Below are 19,126 nucleotides of genomic sequence, written 5' to 3' on the forward strand. Positions count from 1 at the left end.
GGAGGCATAATATGCCTCCATGCACTCAGATCTGCTGTCAGCAGAGCACAGGGCAGCACTGTGTCTCCTCCCTCTGCATGCAGACACTGAACTTTCCTCATAGAGATTCATTGATTCAATTCATCTCTATGAGGAGATGCTGATTGGCCAGGGCTGTGTTTGAATCATGCTGGCTCTGCCCCTGATCTGCCTCTTTGTCAGTCTCAGCTAATCTTATGGGGAAACACTGTGATTGGATCAGGCTATCACATGTCAGCAGACTGCTTGTTTTTCCTGAGTCTAACAGCATGCAGATTTACAGCTTCTGGGGGGGGGGGGGGGGGGGGGGGGGGGGGGGGGGGGGGGACTGCTGTGTTAACAATATAGGGTCAGGAATACATGTAGTTACATTGGTGACTATAGTGTCCCTTTAATGGTCACAATGTGTCTCCTAGCTGCCTGCATCATTAATGGTCACAATGTGTCTCCTAGTATCATTAATGGTCACAATGTGTCTCCTGGGGCCCAGTATCATTAATGGACACAATGTGTCTCCTAGCATCTAGTATCATTAATGGTCACAATGTGTCTCCTAGCATCTAGTATCATTAATGGTCACAATGTGTCTCCTAGCATCTAGTATCATTAATGGTCACAATGTGTCTCCTAGCATCTAGTATCATTAATGGTCACAATGTGTCTCCTAGCATCTAGTATCATTAATGGTCACAATGTGTCTCCTAGCATCTAGTATCATTAATGGTCACAATGTGTCTCCTAGCATCTAGTATCATTAATGGTCACAATGTGTCTCCTAGTCTCATTAATGGTCACAATGTGTCTCCTAGCATCTAGTATCATTAATGGTCACAATGTGTCTCCTAGCATCTAGTATCATTAATGGTCACAATGTGTCTCCTAGCATCTAGTATCATTAATGGTCACAATGTGTCTCCTAGCATCTACTATCATTAATGGTCACAATGTGTCTCCTAGCATCATTAATGGTCACAATGTGTCTCCTAGCATCTAGTATCATTAATGGTCACAATGTGTCTCCTAGCATCATTAATGGTCACAATGTGTCTCCTAGCATCATTAATGGTCACAATGTGTCTCCTAGCATCATTAATGGTCACAATGTGTCTCCTAGCTGCCTGTATGGATAGGAGGCACAGGGTTTACCCCAGTTCTTGGTATTCTATCTCGGCACAGTATCGCTCCTGGTGTGACATGTCCCCTCGACAGCTTCTGTTTTTCTCAGTGGACATGATGTGACTCCCATTTGTCGATGTCCCAGCTGCCAGCACTGTTATTGGCAGTGGGTTCCGGTAATGTTAGTAGACACATTATTACCAAATTTTACACCTACTGTAACAAATTGTGAATGTAAATTATGAATACAGGATGATTACACTGAGATTTCTCATTTGTCAATAGGGTGTATGTATTGTGCAAAAGGCCTCAATTTAATGTTGTCCATAATATACAATACTGTCAGATAAACGTTCCAAATGAACGTTCCCTGTGTGTCCCAGGAAGTCAGAGGTCACAAATCACATGACCCACGACCTCTGACTTCACCAAACGTGCAGATAGCGCAAGAGGTAGACAGGATGTTTGTGCACATACACAGTGAACAGGCACCTCACTGCTTCACCCCTGGACACCAGGAAGGTCCTTAAAGAGACACTATAGTCACCAAAACAACCTTAGCTTAATGTAGCAGTTTTGGTGTATAGATCATGGCCTTGCGGTCTCACTACTCAATTCTCTGCTATTTAGGAGTTAAATCACTTATTTATACAGCCCTAGTCACACCTCCCTGCATGTGACTTACACAGCCTTCCTAAACACTTCCTGTAAAGAGGCAGCTAATATTTATCCTTCCTTTATTACAAGTTCTGTTTCATTAAGAATGTCTTATCTTCTGCTATGTTAATAGCTTGCTAGACCCTGCAGGAACCTCCTGTATGTGATTAAAGTTCAATTTACAGAGCAGGAGATAAAATCTTTTAATGTAAGTTACATCTGATTGAAAATGAAACCATTTTTGGGTTTTTTTCAATGCAGGCTGTCAGTCACAGCCAGAGGAGGTGTGGCTAAGGCTTCATAAACAGACACAAAGTGATTTAACTCCTAAATGGCAGAGAATTAAACAGTGAAACTTCAAAAGGCATGATATAAAAACAAACAGTGCTTCATTAAGCTAAAATAGTTTTGGTGACTATAGTGTTCCTTTAAGAAAGCCATCTGGGTCATGGGATAAGTGCAGGGGATTCCAGCTATCTGTGTGCAGAGCAAGTGCAGGGGATTCCATCTGGGTACCTGGGCAAGTGCTGGTGGCAGAGGGATGGCACAAGGTGGTTGGTGGCAGAGGGATGGCACAAGGTGGTTGGTGGCAGAGGGATGGCACAAGGCGGTTGGTGGCAGAGGAATGGCACAAGGTGGTTGGTGGCAGAGGGATGGCACAATGCGGCTGGTGGTAGAGGGATGGCACAAGGCGGTTGGTGGCAGAGGGATGGCACAAGGCGGTTGGTGGCAGAGGGATGGCACAAGGCGGTTGGTGGCAGAGGGATGGCACAAGGCTGCTGGGGCAGAGGGATGGCACAAGGTGGTTGGTGGCAGAGGGATGGCACAAGGCGGTTGGTGGCAGAGGGATGGCACAATGCGGCTGGTGGTAGAGGGATGGCACAAGGTGGTTGGTGGCAGAGGGATGGCACAAGGTGGTTGGTGGCAGAGGGATGGTACAAGGTGGTTGGTGGCAGAGGGATGGCACAAGGTGGTTGGTGGCAGAGGGATGGCTTAAGGTGGTTGGTGGCAGAGGGATGGTACAAGGTGGTTGGTGGCAGAGGGATGGTACAAGGTGGTTGGTGGCAGAGGGATGGCACAAGGCGGTTGGTGGCAGAGGGATGGCACAATGCTGCTGGTGGTAGAGGGATGGCACAAGGTGGTTGGTGGCAGAGGGATGGCACAAGGTGGTTGGTGGCAGAGGGATGGCACAAGGTGGTTGGTGGCAGAGGGATGGTACAAGGTGGTTGGTGGCAGAGGGATGGTACAAGGTGGTTGGTGGCAGAGGGATGGTACAAGGTTGGTGGCAGAGGGATGGCACAAGGCGGTTGGTGGCAGAGGGATGGCACAATGCGGCTGGTGGTAGAGGGATGGCACAAGGTGGTTGGTGGCAGAGGGATGGCACAAGGCTGCTGGGGGCAGAGGGATGGCATAAGGTGGTTGGTGGCAGAGGGATGGTACAAGGTGGTTGGTGGCAGAGGGATGGCACAATGCGGCTGGTGGTAGAGGGATGGCACAAGGTGGTTGGTGGCAGAGGGATGGTACAAGGTGGTTGGTGGCAGAGGGAGGGTACAAGGTGGTTGGTGGCAGAGGGATGGCACAATGCGGCTGGTGGTAGAGGGATGGCATAAGGTGGTTGGTGGCAGAGGGATGGTACAAGGTAGTTGGTGGCAGAGGGATGGCACAAGGTGGTTGGTGGCAGAGGGATGGCATAAGGTGGTTGGTGGCAGAGGGATGGTACAAGGTGGTTGGTGGCAGAGGGATGGTACAAGGTGGTTGGTGGCAGAGGGATGGCATAAGGCGGTTGGTGGCAGAGGGATGGCACAATGCGGCTGGTGGTAGAGGGATGGCACAAGGTGGTTGGTGGCAGAGGGATGGCACAAGGTGGTTGGTGGCAGAGGGATGGCACAAGGTGGTTGGTGGCAGAGGGATGGTACAAGGTGGTTGGTGGCAGAGGGATGGCACAATGCGGCTGGTGGTAGAGGGATGGCACAATGCGGCTGGTGGTAGAGGGATGTCACAAGGTGGTTGGTGGCAGAGGGATGGCACAAGGTGGTTGGTGGCAGAGGGATGGCACAAGGTGGTTGGTGGCAGAGGGATGGCACAATGCGGTTGGTGGCAGAGGGATGGCACAAGGCTGCTGGGGCAGAGGGATGGCACAAGGCTGCTGGGGCAGAGGGATGGCACAAGGTGGTTGGTGGCAGAGGAATGGCACAAGGTGGTTGGTGGCAGAGGAATGGCACAAGGTGGTTGGTGGCAGAGGGATGGCACAAGGTGGTTGGTGGCAGAGGGATGGCACAAGGTGGTAGAGGGATGGCACAAGGTGGTTGATGGAAGAGGGATGGCACAAGGTGGTTGGTGGTAGAGGGATGGCACAAGGTGGTTGATGGAAGAGGGATGGCACAAGGTGGTTGATGGAAGAGGGATGGCACAAGGCGGTTGGTGGCAGAGGGATGGCACAAGGTGGTTGGTGGCAGAGGGATGGCACAAGGTGGTTGGTGGCAGAGGGATGGCACAAGGTGGTTGGTGGCAGAGGGATGGCACAAGGCGGTTGGTGGCAGAGGGATGGCACAAGGCGGTTGGTGGCAGAGGGATGGCACAAGGTGGTTGGTGGCAGAGGGATGGCACAAGGTGGTTGGTGGCAGAGGGATGGCACAAGGCGGTTGGGGGCAGAGGGATGGCACAAGGCGGTTGGGGGCAGAGGGATGGCACAAGGTGGTTAGTGGTAGAGGGATGGCACAAGGTGGTTGGTGGCAGAGGGATGGCACAAGGTGGTTGGTGGCATAGGGATGGCACAAGGTGGTTGGTGGCATAGGGATGGGACAAGGTGGTTGGTGGCATAGGGATGGCACAAGGCTGCTGGGGGCAGAGGGATGGCACAAGGCTGCTGGGGGCAGAGGGATGGCACAAGGCTGCTGGGGCAGAGGGATGGCACAAGGTGGTTGGTGGCAGAGGGATGGCACAATGTGGTTGGTGGCAGAGGGATGGCACAAGTCGGCTGGTGGTAGAGGGATGGCACAAGGTGGTTGGTGGTAGAGGGATGGCACAAGGTGGTTGGTGGCAGAGGGATGGCACAAGGTGGTTGGTGGCAGAGGGATGGCGCAAGGCGGTTGGTGGCAGAGGGATGGCACAAGGCAGTTGGTGGCAGAGGGATGGCACAAGGCGGTTGGTGGCAGAGGGATGGCACAAGGTGGTTTGTGGCAGAGGGATGGCACAAGGCGGCTTGTGGTAGAGGGATGGCACAAGGCGGCTTGTGGTAGAGGGATGGCACAAGGCGGCTTGTGGTAGCGGGATGGCACAAGGCGGCTTGTGGTAGCGGGATGGCACAAGGCGGATTGTGGCAGAGGGATGGCACAAGGCGGCTTGTGGCAGAGGGATGGCACAAGGCAGCTTGTGGCAGAGGGATGGCACAAGGCGGCTTGTGGTAGAGGGATAGCACAAGGTGGTTGGTGGCAGAAGGATGGCACAAGGCGGCTGGTGGTAGAGGGATGGCACAAGGTGGTTGGTGGCAGAGAGATGGCACGAGGTGGTTGGTGGTAGAGGGATGGCACAAGGTGGTTGGTGGCAGAGGGATAGCACAAGGTGGTTGGTGGCAGAGGGATGGCACAATGCGGCTTGTGGTAGAGTGATGGCACAAGGCTGCTGGGGGCAGAGGGATGGCACAAGGCTGCTGGGGCAGAGGGATGGCACAAGGTGGTTGGTGGCAGAGGGATGGCACAAGGCGGTTGGTGGCAGAGGGATGGCACAAGGTGGTTGGTGGCAGAGGGATGGCACAAGGTGGTTGGTGGCAGAGGGATGGCACATGGTGGTTGGTGGCAGAGGGATGGCACAAGGTGGTTGGTGGCAGAGAGATGGCACATGGTGGTTGGTGGCAGAGGGATGGCACAAGGTGGTTGGTGGCAGAGGGATGGCACAAGGCGGCTTGTGGTAGAGGGATGGTATAAGGTGGTTGGTGGTAGAGGGATGGCACAAGGCGGCTTGTGGTAGAGTGATGGCACAGGGTGGTTGGTGGCAGAGGGATGGCACAAGGTGGTTGGTGGCAGAGGGATGGCACAAGGTGGTTGGTGGCAGAGGGATGGCACAAGGCGGCTTGTGGTAGAGGGATGGCACAAGGTGGTTGGTGGCAGAGGGATGGCACAATGCGGCTGGTGGCAGAGGGATGGCACAATGCGGCTGGTGGCAGAGGGATGGCACAAGGTGGTTGGTGGCAGAGGGATGGCACAAGGTGGTTGGTGGCAGAGGGATGGCACAAGGTGGTTGGTGGCAGAGGGATGGCACAAGGTGGTTGGTGGCAGAGGGATGGCACAAGGCAGCTGGTGGTAGAGGGATGGCATAAGGTGGTTGGTGGCAAAGGGATGGCACAAGGCGGCTTGTGGCAGAGGGATGGCACAAGGCGGCTTGTGGTAGAGGGATAGCACAAGGTGGTTGGTGGCAGAGGGATGGCACAAGGCGGCTGGTGGTAGAGGGATGGCACAAGATGGTTGGTGGCAGAGGGATGGCACAAGGTGGTTGGTGGCAGAGGGATGGCACAAGGTGGTTGGTGGTAGAGGGATGGCATAAGGTGGTTGGTGTCAGAGGGATGGCACAAGGTGGTTGGTGTCAGAGGGATGGCACAAGGTGGTTGGTGGCAGAGGGATGGCACAAGGTGGTTGGTGGCAGAGGGATGGCACAAGGCGGCTTGTGGTAGAGTGATGGCACAAGGCTGCTGGGGGCAGAGGGATGGCACAAGGCTGCTGGGGCAGAGGGATGGCACAAGGCTGCTGGGGCAGAGGGATGGCACAAGGCTGCTGGGGCAGAGGGATGGCACAAGGCAGTGTGTGGCAGAGGGATGGCACAAGGCGGTTGGTGGCAGAGGGATGGCACAAGGTGGTTGGTGGCAGAGGGATGGCACATGGTGGTTGGTGGCAGAGGGATGGCACATGGTGGTTGGTGGCAGAGGGATGGCACAAGGTGGTTGGTGGCAGAGGGATGGCACAAGGCGGCTTGTGGTAGAGGGATGGCATAAGGTGGTTGGTGGTAGAGGGATGGCACAAGGCGGCTTGTGGTAGAGTGATGGCACAAGGTGGTGGTGGCAGAGGGATGGCACAAGGTGGCTGGTGGCAGAGTGATGGCACAAGGCGGCTGGTGGCAGAGTGATGGCACAAGGTGGTTGGTGGCAGAGGGATGGCACAAGGTGGTTGGTGGCAGAGGGATGGCACAAGGTGGTTGGTGGCAGAGGGATGGCACAAGGCGGCTTGTGGTAGAGGGATGGCACAAGGTGGTTGGTGGCAGAGGGATGGCACAATGCGGCTGGTGGCAGAGGGATGGCACAAGGTGGTTGGTGGCAGAGGGATGGCACAAGGTGGTTGGTGGCAGAGGGATGGCACAAGGCAGCTGGTGGTAGAGGGATGGCATAAGGTGGTTGGTGGCAGAGGGATGGCACAAGACGGCTTGTGGCAGAGGGATGGCACAAGGCGGCTTGTGGTAGAGGGATAACACAAGGTGGTTGGTGGCAGAGGGATGGCACAAGGCGGCTGGTGGTAGAGGGATGGCACAAGATGGTTTGTGGCAGAGGGATGGCACAAGGTGGTTGGTGGCAGAGGGATGGCACAAGGTGTTTGGTGGTAGAGGGATGGCATAAGGTGGTTGGTGTCAGAGGGATGGCACAAGGTGGTTGGTGGCAGAGGGATGGCACAAGGTGGTTGGTGGCAGAGGGATGGCACAAGGCGGCTTGTGGTAGAGTGATGGCACAAGGCTGCTGGGGGCAGAGGGATGGCACAAGGCTGCTGGGGCAGAGGGATGGCACAAGGCAGTTGGTGTCAGAGGGATGGCACAACGCGGTTGGTGGCAGAGGGATGGCACAAGGTGGTTGGTGGCAGAGGGATGGCACAAGGTGGTTGGTGGCAGAGGGATGGCACAAGGTGGTTGGTGGCAGAGGGATGGCACATGGTGGTTGGTGGCAGAGGGATGGCACAAGGTGGTTGGTGGCAGAAGGATGGCACAAGGCGGCTTGTGGTAGAGGGATGGCATAAGGTGGTTGGTGGTAGAGGGATGGCACAAGGCGGCTTGTGGTAGAGTGATGGCACACGGTGGTTGTGGCAGAGGGACGGCACAAGGCGGCTTGTGGTAGAGGGATGGCACAAGACAGCTGGTGGTAGAGGGATGGCATAAGGTGGTTGGTGGCAGAGGGATGGCACAAGGCGGCTTGTGGCAGAGGGATGGCACAAGGTGGTTGGTGGTAGAGGGATGGCATCAGGTGGTTTGTGTCAGAGGGATGGCACAAGGTGGTTGGTGGCAGAGGGATGGCACATGGTGGTTGGTGGCAGAGGGATGGCACAAGGCGGCTCGTAGTAGAGGGATGGCACAAGGTGGTTGGTGGCAGAGGGATGGCACAAGGTGGTTGGTGGCAGAGGGATGGCACAAGGTGGTTGGTGGCAGAGGGATGGCACAAGGTGGTTGGTGGCAGAGGGATGGCACAAGGCGGCTTGTGGTTGAGTGATGGCACAAGGCTGCTGGGGGCAGAGGGATGGCACAAGGCTGCTGGGGCAGAGGGATGGCACAAGGCGGTTGGTGGCAGAGGGATGGCACAAGGCGGTTGGTGGCAGAGGGATGGCACAAGGTGGCTGGTGGCAGAGGGATGGCACAAGGTGGTTGGTGGCAGAGGGATGGCACAAGGTGGTTGGTGGCAGAGGGATGGCACATGGTGGTTGGTGGCAGAGGGATGGCACAAGGTGGTTGGTGGCAGAGGGATGGCACAAGGCGGCTTGTGGTAGAGGGATGGCATAAGGTGGTTGGTGGTAGAGGGATGGCACAAGGCGGCTTGTGGTAGAGTGATGGCACAAGGTGGTTGGTGGCAGAGGGATGGCACAAGGCGGCTGGTGGCAGAGTGATGGCATAAGGTGGTTGGTGGCAGAGGGATGGCACAAGGTGGTTGGTGGCAGAGTGATGGCATAGGTGGTTGGTGGCAGAGGGATGGCACAATGCGGCTGGTGTTAGAGGGATGGCATAAGGTGGTTGGTGGCAGAGGGATGGCACAAGGCGGCTGGTGGCAGAGTGATGGCATAAGGTGGTTGGTGGCAGAGGGATGGCACAATGCGGCTGGTGGTAGAGGGATGGCACAAGGTGGTTGGTGGCAGAGGGATGGCACAATGCAGCTGGTGGCAGAGGGATGGCACAAGGCGGCTGGTGGCAGAGTGATGGCATAAGGTGGTTGGTGGCAGAGGGATGGCACAATACGGCTGGTGGTAAAGGGATGGCACAAGGTGGTTGGTGGCAGAGGGATGGCACAATGCGGCTGGTGGCAGAGGGATGGCACAATGCGGCTGGTGGTAGAGGGATGGCACAAGGTGGTTGGTGGCAGAGGGATGGCACAAGGTGGTTGGTGGCAGAGGGATGGCACAATGCGGCTGGTGGTAGAGGGAGGGCACAAGGTGGTTGGTGGCAGAGGGATGGCACAAGGTGGTTGGTGGCAGAGGGATGGCATAAGGCAGCTGGTGGCAGAGGGATGGCACAAGGTGGTTGGTGGCAGAGGGATGGCACAAGGTGGTTGGTGGCAGAGGGATGGCACAAGGTGGTTGGTGGCAGAGGGATGGCACAAGGTGGTTGGCAGAGGGATGGCACAAGGCGGTTGGTGGCAGAGGGATGGCACAAGGCGGTTGGTGGCAGAGGGATGGCACAAGGCTGCTGGGGGTAGAGGGATGGCACAAGGCGGCTTGTGGTAGAGGGATGGCACAAGGTGGTTGGTGGCAGAGGGATGGCACAAGGCGGCTTGTGGTAGAGGGATGGCACAAGGCGGCTGGTGGTAGAGGGATGGCATAAGGTGGTTGGTGGCAGAGGGATGGCACAAGGCGGCTTGTGGCAGAGGGATGGCACAAGGTGGTTGGTGGTAGAGGGATGGCACAAGGTGGTTGGTGGCAGAGGGATGGCACAAGGTGGTTGGTGGCAGAGGGATGGCACATGGTGGTTGGTGGCAGAGGGATGGCACAAGGCGGCTGGTAGTAGAGGGATGGCACAAGGTGGTTGGTGGCAGAGGGATGGCACAAGGTGGTTGGTGGCAGAGGGATGGCACAAGGTGGTTGGTGGTAGAGGGATGGCACAAGGTGGTTGGTGGTAGAGGGATGGCACAAGGTGGTTGTGGTAGAGGGATGGCACAAGGTGGTTGGTGGCAGAGGGATGGCACAAGGTGGTTGGTGGCAGAGGGATGGCACAAGGTGGTTGGTGGCAGAGGGATGGCACAAGGCGGCTTGTGGTAGAGTGATGGCACAAGGCTGCTGGGAGCAGAGGGATGGCACAAGGCTGCTGGGGTAGAGGGATGGTACAAGGCGGTTGGTGGCAGAGGGATGGCACAAGGCGGTTGGTGGCAGAGGGATGGCACAAGGTGGCTGGTGGCAGAGGGATGGCACAAGGTGGTTGGTGGCAGAGGGATGGCACAAGGTGGTTGGTGGCAGAGGGATGGCACATGGTGGTTGGTGGCAGAGGGATGGCACAAGGTGGTTGGTGGCAGAGGGATGGCACAAGGCGGCTTGTGGTAGAGGGATGGCATAAGGTGGTTGGTGGTAGAGGGATGGCACAAGGCGGCTTGTGGTAGAGTGATGGCACAAGGTGGTTGGTGGCAGAGGGATGGCACAAGGTGGCTGGTGGCAGAGTGATGGCATAAGGTGGTTGGTGGCAGAGGGATGGCACAAGGTGGTTGGTGGCAGAGTGATGGCATAAGGTGGTTGGTGGCAGAGGGATGGCACAAGGCGGCTGGTGGCAGAGTGATGGCATAAGGTGGTTGGTGGCAGAGGGATGGCACAATGCGGCTGGTGGTAGAGGGATGGCACAAGGTGGTTGGTGGCAGAGGGATGGCACAATGTGGCTGGTGGCAGAGGGATGGCACAAGGTGGTTGGTGGCAGAGGGATGGTACAATGCGGCTGGTGGTAGAGGGATGGCACAAGGTGGTTGGTGGCAGAGGGATGGCACAAGGTGGTTGGTGGCAGAGGGATGGCACAAGGTGGTTGGTGGCAGAGGGATGGCACAATGCGGCTGGTGGCAGAGGGATGGCACAAGGTGGTTGGTGGCAGAGGGATGGTACAATGCGGCTGGTGGCAGAGGGATGGAACAAGGTGGTTGGTGGCAGAGGGATGGTACAATGCGGCTGTTGGTAGAGGGATGGCACAAGGTGGTTGGTGGCAGAGGGATGGCACAATGCGGCTGGTGGCAGAGGGATGGCACAAGGTGGTTGGTGGCAGAGGGATGGCACAATGTGGTTGGTGGCAGAGGGATGGCACAAGGTGGTTGGTGGCAGAGGGATGGTACAATGCGGTTGGTGGCAGAGGGATGGCACAAGGCGGTTGGTGGCAGAGGGATGGCAAAAGGTGGTTGGTGGCAGAGGGATGGCACAAGGCTGCTGGGGGCAGAGGGATGGCACAAGGCGGTTGGTGGCAGAGGGATGGCACAGGCAGGGATTTTGGAGGCACATGGCTTATTGGCGTGATTTACAAATGATATGAATTTACTGCTCGTTGGCTTGATATAAAGGTTTGCGCATTTATTACAGTAATCGCATTCCCTTGCTGGGAAATCCTTTTTACTTAATACTTGAATAGTTGGGGAGATCTCCCATTATTAGTGATGGCCAACGCGGGCTGCTCTCTAATCACTTGACAATGAATTATTTAACTCTTTCCATTCTGTTACCTGGTGTGTCTATCAACACATCGGTTTTGTTTGTGTACTTGTGTCCATCGGTGATGTTAACGGGTGGGTTTGAAAAATTGCACTAGGGACCACTAAATGGTTTTTGCCATCCCCTGAGTGTGTGTATATTGAAGCAGTAGTGTGTGTGTACATGGAGGGGACAGTGTGAGTGAAGGATTGTACACAGTCAGAAGGTAGTGTGAGTGTAGGAGGACTGAGTGAAGGATTGTACACAGTCAGAAGGTAGTGTGAGTGCAGGAGGACTGAGTGAAGGATTGTACACAGTCAGAAGGTAGTGTGAGTGTAGGAGGACTGAGTGAAGGATTGTACACAGTCAGAAGGTAGTGTGAGTGTAGGAGGACTGAGTGAAGGATTGTACACAGTCAGAAGGTAGTGTGAGTGTAGGAGGACTGAGTGAAGGATTGTACACAGTCAGAAGGTAGTGTGAGTGTAGGAGGACTGAGTGAAGGATTGCACACAGTCAGAAGGTAGTGTGAGTGTAGGAGGGTTGAGTGAAGGATTGTACACAGTCAGAAGGTAGTGTGAGTGTAGGAGGGCTGAGTGAAGGATTGTACACAGTCAGAAGGTAGTGTGAGTGTAGGAGGACTGAGTGAAGGATTGTACACAGTCAGAAGGTAGTGTGAGTGCAGGAGGACTGAGTGAAGGATTGTACACAGTCAGAAGGTAGTGTGAGTGCAGGAGGGCTGAGTGAAGGATTGTACACAGTCAGAAGGTAGTGTGAGTGTAGGAGGACTGAGTGAAGGATTGTACACAGTCAGAAGGTAGTGTGAGTGTAGGAGGGCTGAGTGAAGGATTGTACACAGTCAGAAGGTAGTGTGAGTGTAGGAGGGCTGAGTGAAGGATTGGACACAGTCAGAAGGTAGTGTGAGTGTAGGAGGACTGAGTGAAGGATTGTACACAGTCAGAAGGTAGTGTGATTGTAGGAGGACTGAGTGAAGGATTGTACACAGTCAGAAGGTAGTGTGAGTGTAGGAGGACTGAGTGAAGGATTGTACACAGTCAGAAGGTAGTGTTAGTGTAGGAGGACTGAGTGAAGGATTGTACACAGTCAGAAGGTAGTGTGAGTGTAGGAGGACTGAGTGAAGGATTGTACACAGTCAGAAGGTAGTGTGAGTTTAGGAGGGCTGAGTGAAGGATTGTACACAGTCAGAAGGTAGTGTGAGTGTAGGAGGACTGAGTGAAGGATTGTACACAGTCAGAAGGTAGTGTGAGTGTAGGAGGACTGAGTGAAGGATTGTACACAGTCAGAAGGTAGTGTGAGTGCAGGAGGACTGAGTGAAGGATTGTACACAGTCAGAAGGTAGTGTGAGTGCAGGAGGACTGAGTGAAGGATTGTACACAGTCAGAAGGTAGTGTGAGTGCAGGAGGACTGAGTGAAGGATTGTACACAGTCAGAAGGTAGTGTGAGTGTAGGAGGACCGAGTGAAGGATTGTACACAGTCAGAAGGTAGTGTGAGTGTAGGAGGACTGAGTGAAGGATTGCACACAGTCAGAAGGTAGTGTGAGTGTAGGAGGACTGAGTGAAGGATTGTACACAGTCAGAAGGTAGTGTGAGTGTAGGAGGACTGAGTGAAGGATTGTACACAGTCAGAAGGTAGTGTGAGTGCAGGAGGACTGAGTGAAGGATTGTACACAGTCAGAAGGTAGTGTGAGTGCAGGAGGACTGAGTGAAGGATTGTACACAGTCAGAAGGTAGTGTGAGTGCAGGAGGACTGAGTGAAGGATTGTACACAGTCAGAAGGTAGTGTGAGTGTAGGAGGACCGAGTGAAGGATTGTACACAGTCAGAAGGTAGTGTGAGTGTAGGAGGACTGAGTGAAGGATTGCACACAGTCAGAAGGTAGTGTGAGTGTAGGAGGGTTGAGTGAAGGATTGTACACAGTCAGAAGGTAGTGTGAGTGTAGGAGGGTTGAGTGAAGGATTGTACACAGTCAGAAGGTAGTGTGAGTGTAGGAGGGCTGAGTGAAGGATTGTACACAGTCAGAAGGTAGTGTGAGTGTAGGAGGACTGAGTGAAGGATTGTACACAGTCAGAAGGTAGTGTGAGTGCAGAAGGACTGAGTGAAGGATTGTACACAGTCAGAAGGTAGTGTGAGTGCAGGAGGGCTGAGTGAAGGATTGTACACAGTCAGAAGGTAGTGTGAGTGTAGGAGGACTGAGTGAAGGATTGTACACAGTCAGAAGGTAGTGTGAGTGTAGGAGGGCTGAGTGAAGGATTGTACACAGTCAGAAGGTAGTGTGAGTGTAGGAGGGCTGAGTGAAGGATTGGACACAGTCAGAAGGTAGTGTGAGTGTAGGAGGACTGAGTGAAGGATTGTACACAGTCAGAAGGTAGTGTGATTGTAGGAGGACTGAGTGAAGGATTGTACACAGTCAGAAGGTAGTGTGAGTGTAGGAGGACTGAGTGAAGGATTGTACACAGTCAGAAGGTAGTGTTAGTGTAGGAGGACTGAGTGAAGGATTGTACACAGTCAGAAGGTAGTGTGAGTGTAGGAGGACTGAGTGAAGGATTGTACACAGTCAGAAGGTAGTGTGAGTTTAGGAGGGCTGAGTGAAGGATTGTACACAGTCAGAAGGTAGTGTGAGTGTAGGAGGACTGAGTGAAGGATTGTACACAGTCAGAAGGTAGTGTGAGTGTAGGAGGACTGAGTGAAGGATTGTACACAGTCAGAAGGTAGTGTGAGTGCAAGAGGACTGAGTGAAGGATTGTACACAGTCAGAAGGTAGTGTGAGTGCAGGAGGACTGAGTGAAGGATTGTACACAGTCAGAAGGTAGTGTGAGTGTAGGAGGACTGAGTGAAGGATTGTACACAGTCAGAAGGTAGTGTGAGTGTAGGAGGGTTGAGTGAAGGATTGTACACAGTCAGAAGGTAGTGTGAGTGCAGGAGGACTGAGTGAAGGATTGTACACAGTCAGAAGGTAGTGTTAGTGTAGGAGGACTGAGTGAAGGATTGTACACAGTCAGAAGGTAGTGTGAGTGCAGGAGGACTGAGTGAAGGATTGTACACAGTCAGAAGGTAGTGTGAGTGCAGGAGGGCTGAGTGAAGGATTGTACACAGTCAGAAGGTAGTGTTAGTGTAGGAGGACTGAGTGAAGGATTGTACACAGTCAGAAGGTAGTGTGAGTGCAGGAGGACTGAGTGAAGGATTGTACACAGTCAGAAGGTAGTGTGAGTGCAGGAGGACTGAGTGAAGGATTGTACACAGTCAGAAGGTAGTGTGAGTGCAGGAGGACTGAGTGAAGGATTGTACACAGTCAGAAGGTAGTGTGAGTGTAGGAGGACCGAGTGAAGGATTGTACACAGTCAGAAGGTAGTGTGAGTGTAGGAGGACTGAGTGAAGGATTGTACACAGTCAGAAGGTAGTGTGAGTGTAGGAGGGCTGAGTGAAGGATTGTACACAGTCAGAAGGTAGTGTGAGTGTAGGAGGACTGAGTGAAGGATTGTACACAGTCAGAAGGTAGTGTGAGTGTAGGAGGACCGAGTGAAGGATTGTACACAGTCAGAAGGTAGTGTGAGTGTAGGAGGACTGAGTGAAGGATTGTACACAGTCAGAAGGTAGTGTGAGTGTAGGAGGACTGAGTGAAGGATTGTACACAGTCAGACGGTAGTGTGAGTGCAGAGGATTATGTGAGTAAAGGGAGATTGAGAACATAGACTCAGGAAATTACCTCTCAATCCTCTGCGGTTTACTCCCCAGTTTCTATAATCCCGACAAGCAGAGGCTTCTACAGCAGGCACCCAGCCAAATTCCTCAGAAGAACCGATGTCTGCCCCCTGCTCTGCCAGCTACTCGCAGGTCCAAGTGAGGAGACAATGTTCCATCGAGTCCACAGAGTTCTCACAATTGGCAAATAACTGTTTATCTATTAATAATCTGTAACAATGACCCGGTGATGCTCTCAATATGAAATGTTCTCTGAATGGTTAATAGAAGCTGTGCGATAAACGGCAGGATCTCTCCCTGACCAGGTGTGTCCTGATCTCCTGTAACAATAACCTGGATGGAGCAACGCACAGAGCTCCACACTTAATGGTCCATTTTTTAGGGGTCTGTATCCTCAAGGTTCCCCAAACAAAGACAAACATTCTGTAAAGCCGGAGAATTGATCCTCTTGGCAGAGACTGACCCTGTAACCCAGGATCGGACGGGTTTCTTAGATCCAAATACTAAGTCCAGAATTTAGAAACAAGAGCTCAGGGTGTCTTCTATAAAACATAACACAATGTAAGTTGTAGAACCCGGACTGTCCAATTTTACAGAGAACCTGCGACTTTTCCCTTCATTGTGACGTTCTGTAGACCAGCGCTGTGGAATATGTTGGCGCTATATAAATAGTTGTAATTGTAGTCGGTCAGTCAGGAGACTATCGTGTGCTCCTGGTGAGCGAGACGTGCGGAGGTGAGCAGGGAACAACCAGCCCCTCTTGTGCTCTTTACAGGAATCCCTGTGTGCAGGCAGACACTTGTGCTGACAAACACACACCTTCTTCTTGCCTTTAATCCCCGAAGCAAAGAGAGAGGCATTCACAAGCCAGCTGCAAGGAGACGAGGGGAGGCCAGAATCTCTGTGAATACCCATATACCGGCCATTGTCATCCACCAGTTTGAAGGATGAACTTAACATGTGGAAACAAATGTTGAACCCATCTCTCCCCCCCCCCCCCCCCCCCCATCACCCTGTGTGATTCCCCTCTGCTTATCCTACAGTATTCATCTCAAAGCACAGACCCCCCCCTACACTCAGCTTAGTGTAATAGCACAGACCCCCCCCTACACTCAGCTTAGTGTAATCGGAGACCTTCATTGTTCCCTATATTTGACAGAAGATCAGAGCATGTGTGTGGCGTGTGCCTGTGTTTGGCTAGTATCTCATTCCCCACATGCCCGAAATGTCTCAGGAATAGCTGGCCTAGTGCTTGGGTATTTTACAGGAGTAGATACGGATCCTGAGTGTTTGTCAGAACAGCTTGTATCCACAATCAGAGCAAATGGACTGGTTATTAGCTCAGTGACACTATTTAAGTCAGTTAGTGGCACTGGATCTGTTGGTGCTGTTAGATCAGTGAAAGTCCTTGGGTGGACTCTTGTTGAATCCATATCGCAGATGGGCTGGTATCCTGGGTCAGTTGGTGTCTTTAAATCTCTAGGTAGCTCGGTTGGTGGGTCATTTTTACCCATTACCGTTCCCACTGGAAGGCTATTCCAGGTATCTACTACCCTTTCTATATCACTGTTACTGCTCCCACAGGAAGGCTATTCCAGGTATCTACTACCCTTTCTATATCACGATTACTGCTCCCACTGGGAGGCTATTCCAGGTATCTACTACCCTTTCTATATCACTGTTAATGCTCCCACTGGAAGGCTATTCCAGGTATCTACTACCCTTTCTATATCACTGTTACTGCTCCCACTGGAAGGCTATTCCAGGTATCTACTACCCTTTCTATATCACTGTTACTGCTCCCACTGGGAGGCCATTCCAGGTATCTACTATCCTTTCTATATCGCTGTTACTGCTCCCACTGGAAGGCTATTCCAGGTATCTACTACCCTTTCTATATCACTGTTACTGCTCCCACTGGGAGGCCATTCCAGGTATCTACTACCCTTTCTATATCACTGTTACTGCTCCCACTGGAAGGCTATTCCAGGTATCTACTACCCTTTCTGTATCACTGTTACTGCTCCCACTGGAAGGCTATTCCAGGTATCTACTACCCTTTCTGTATCACTGTTACTGCTCCCACTGGAAGGCTATTCCAGGTATCTACTACCCTTTCTGTATCACTGTTATTGCTCCCACTGGAAGGCTATTCCAGGTATCTACTACCCTTTCTGTATCACTGTTACTGCTCCCACTGGAAGGCTATTCCAGGTATCTACTACCCTTTCTGTATCACTGTTACTGCTCCCACTGGAAGGCTATTCCAGGTATCTACTACCCTTTCTGTATCACTGTTACTGCTCCCACTGGAAGGCTATTCCAGGTATCTACTACCCTTTCTGTATCACTGTTACTGCTCCCACTGGAAGGCTATTCCAGGTATCTACTACCCTTTCTGTATCACTGTTACTGCTCCCACTGGAAGGCTATTCCAGGTATCTACTACCCTTTCTGTATCACTGTTACTGCTCCCACTGGAAGGCTATTGCAGGTATCTACTACCCTTTCTATATCACTGTTACTGCTCCCACTGGAAGGCTATTCCAGGTATCTACTACCCTTTCTATATCACTGTTACTGCTCCCACTGGAAGGCTATTCCAGGTATCTACTACCCTTTCTATATCACTGTTACTGCTCCCACTGGAAGGCTATTCCAGGTATCTACTACCCTTTCTATATCACTGTTACTGCTCCCACTGGAAGGCTATTCCAGGTATCTACTACCCTTTCTATATCACTGTTACTGCTCCCACTGGAAGGTTATTCCAGGTATCTACTATCCTTTCTATATCGCTGTTACTGCTCCCACTGGAAGACTATTCCAGGTATCTACTACCCTTTCTATATCGCTGTTACTGCTCCCACTGGGAGGCCATTCCAGGTATCTACTACCCTTTCTATATCACTGTTACTGCTCCCACTGGGAGGCCATTCCAGGTATCTACTACCCTTTCTATATCACTGTTACCGCTCCCACTGGAAGGCTATTCCAGGTATCTACTACCCTTTCTATATCACTGTTATTGCTCCCACTGGAAGGCTATTCCAGGTATCTACTACCCTTTCTATATCACTGTTACTGCTCCCACTGGAAGGCTATTCCAGGTATCTACTACCCTTTCTATATCACGGTTAGCCTTTACTGATTATTCTGTTGACTTGTCTGTAATTACTAACAAGGACGGAACTGTAATTGCAGTAGAGAATAGGTTTATATAATTCACTAGTCCAGTCTGTCACACTGAGAAAATGTCAGGTATGGCAATGGGTCCCTTGTGATATGACATGGAGACAGAATGACACACAGACATGTTTGCAATTTTAATCATGTTACGAGCTCCTATTATACAAGCACAAAATGCTTTGAGTGTCTGGAAGCAAGGACCTCGAGCAGGGAATTGGAGGAAGAGCCAGGGGAGAAGAGGAAACCTACAGCAGGGATAACCATCTAGTTTCAAAGCTTGTTTGGTCGAGTCCTGTTCACCTACTGTTCCCAATGCCCTACATGTTTTGCTAGAATGAAATGTTTGTCTTGTTTTCTTATTGTACAGCACTGCAGAATATGTGGTCGCTATATAAATAATTGTTATTGTTCGGGGCAGTCAGAAAGTTGGGGTGCAGACCTTATCCATTGAGTTGTTGTCATAAAATCAATAAATGTAAGTCTGTTCTGGTGGCCCTTTACCCAGCCAAGGCACTGGCTCTTCTTCTCTGTCAGGTCCATGTGTAATTATAGTCTCATCAGTCCACGCAAGCAGTTCTCGGTTACTGGAGTTGTGTCTCTCTGGTCTATACAATGAGTTCTCGGTTACTGGAAGCTGGTCCATATAATGAGTTCTTCGTTGCTGGAGTTGTCTCTCTGGTCCATACAATGAGTTCTCGGTTACTTGAGGCTGGAGTTGTGTTTCTCTGGTACAATGAGTTCTCAGTTACTTGATGTCACGGCTCCCGGCATCTCTGCCGGCGTGGCTGCACTCAAACTAAGCAGCCACACCGTCAGATGTTTCAA

At 52.5% G+C, this 19,126-nt stretch overlaps 2 protein-coding genes across 3 annotated transcripts in view; both read right to left on the reverse strand.

The window, feature by feature from the left end:
* The window catches only part of DLK2 (delta like non-canonical Notch ligand 2), a 75,907-nt gene extending 59,802 nt beyond the window's left edge, over positions 1-16,105 (reverse strand). For both annotated transcript variants that reach the window (XM_063444175.1, XM_063444171.1), the window contains exon 1: positions 15,117-16,105. The gene's annotated coding sequence lies outside the window, so the exon portion shown is untranslated. The remainder of the gene's footprint in view (positions 1-15,116) is intronic.
* The window catches only part of LRRC73 (leucine rich repeat containing 73), a 347,986-nt gene that overhangs the window by 134,349 nt on the left and 194,511 nt on the right, over positions 1-19,126 (reverse strand). The gene's annotated exons all lie outside the window — the stretch shown is intronic.

Source organism: Pelobates fuscus, chromosome 2 (genome assembly GCF_036172605.1).
Source record: "Pelobates fuscus isolate aPelFus1 chromosome 2, aPelFus1.pri, whole genome shotgun sequence".
Classification (NCBI taxonomy): Eukaryota; Metazoa; Chordata; class Amphibia; order Anura; family Pelobatidae; genus Pelobates; species Pelobates fuscus.